This window comes from Octopus bimaculoides, chromosome 1 (assembly GCF_001194135.2).
Source record: "Octopus bimaculoides isolate UCB-OBI-ISO-001 chromosome 1, ASM119413v2, whole genome shotgun sequence".
NCBI classification, from domain to species: domain Eukaryota; kingdom Metazoa; phylum Mollusca; class Cephalopoda; order Octopoda; family Octopodidae; genus Octopus; species Octopus bimaculoides.
In genome coordinates, this window is record NC_068981.1 from 5,893,091 (window position 1) to 5,893,828 (window position 738).

Sequence of the window (738 nt, forward strand, 5' to 3'; positions counted from 1 at the left end):
CACCACTACCTCTGTCCCCCACCCACCTCTCTCAAGATTAAGAGATTCAGTAAATATTTTTGAAGACTTCTCCATATGATCCAACAAAAGATCAACTTGAGGTTTGGTCACCATATTTCTAGCAGTAAAGAAGAATATTATAGATGCAGGCAAAAATGTTCCTACAGCAAAATTTCCTCTGACCATTTTAGACTGTATCTAAAACAAAATTATCCAGAAGATTAGAAAAGACTCACCAAAACAATCCAACTTCTGGCCCACAGATGGCACCACTGTCTCTTCTCTCTTTTTCTAACTCTTTTATTGTTGCTACAATGACCTCATCTAAGACTCACTCACCAATCTGCAACCACTGCTTGACCACTAAACGGTGCCATCTCCTCTTCTATCCATTCTGCTTACTATAATGACCACCACAATGATTCAGTGACTACTACAATAAACCTCTGGCATACAGATTCTCTCATCTCCTCTCTCTCTCTCTCTCTCTCTCATTTATCACCACCACCACCACCACTACTACTGCTGTTGTTATTGCTGCTGCTACTACTACTACTACCACCACCACTACTCCTACTGCCATCACCACTACCACCAAAACCACCACCACCACCCTTCTGAAGTAACTATCTGCCTACCACCCTCACCACAAGGCCACCCAGACAGATCCCTATTTTCTACCTCTCACCACTCCTATTATGTCCCCCCCCCGGTCTTATGCTAACCACCTTCCCCCTC

General features: G+C 43.6%; 1 protein-coding gene across 1 annotated transcript in view; it reads left to right on the plus strand.

The window, feature by feature from the left end:
* LOC106875996 (cytosolic 10-formyltetrahydrofolate dehydrogenase-like) overlaps window positions 1-738 on the plus strand; it is a 64,683-nt gene that overhangs the window by 32,126 nt on the left and 31,819 nt on the right. The gene's annotated exons all lie outside the window — the stretch shown is intronic.